Here is a 922-nt window from a genome sequence, read left to right on the forward strand (position 1 = left end):
AATATGAATATGTCTTATAGTAGCACAGGATATCCCTGTAGAATTAGTTTAGGAACCTTGGCTAGCATTTTTGAAGCATAAAAAATGAACTTATTCACAGGACATTATGACTGCTTTAGTGATAGAAGTAAAATATGAAATAATGCATCTTTAGTGAAGGTGTGAGTTAGTCCATAGTGAGTAGTGTTACAGAACGGATGATTCAATGTTTCAGCATTTCATTGCGTATCACTTATTTTGCAAGGACATGGAGATGGCAGTGTCTCATCTTTAACCCATATACTGTTACTTGATTGATTATGTCTTGTTCACAGTCATTTAAAATAATGTTAGAATATGTTTTGTTGGAAATAGAAAAATGCTCTTCAAGGACAGGGCTTTTTACAATTTTCTTTTCACTGAAATACCCCCATACAGTCACGGTATATAGCCTATTGTATGTACCGCTGTTTATATAAATTGACCTACCATGCACTGAATTTGTACCTAGGGCGTAACAAAATTAAAACACAGAATCATATAGAAAGGTAGTCGTTTCCCTTTCAACTCAAGACTGTAAGAAAGTGCTAGAAACTTCCACAAGCATCAGCGGCTCGCACGCACGCACATCCGGCTATGAAGCTGCTCCTCTGGTTCTGCAAGGGAATGTTCTGGGCATCTTGACGTCAACAAGTCACGGCACTGGATGTATAAAAGCAGGGCGAGCCACATCAGCGCTCTCCTTTTCATCTGATCTTCTAAGGTAAGCGGGTGGTGAACGTATCCTGTGTTAATATGAACTAAATTGCAGTCATGTAATTAATCAGATGATTTAAGATGTTTGTTTATTTTACACAGTCACCGACAAATAGCTTATACAAAATACACTAGAAATAGTTTTAACGATCACATGCTAATTTATTCCTGAATTGTTAAACCTGTT

This window comes from Acipenser ruthenus, chromosome 1 (genome assembly GCF_902713425.1).
Source record: "Acipenser ruthenus chromosome 1, fAciRut3.2 maternal haplotype, whole genome shotgun sequence".
Taxonomy (NCBI): Eukaryota; Metazoa; Chordata; class Actinopteri; order Acipenseriformes; family Acipenseridae; genus Acipenser; species Acipenser ruthenus.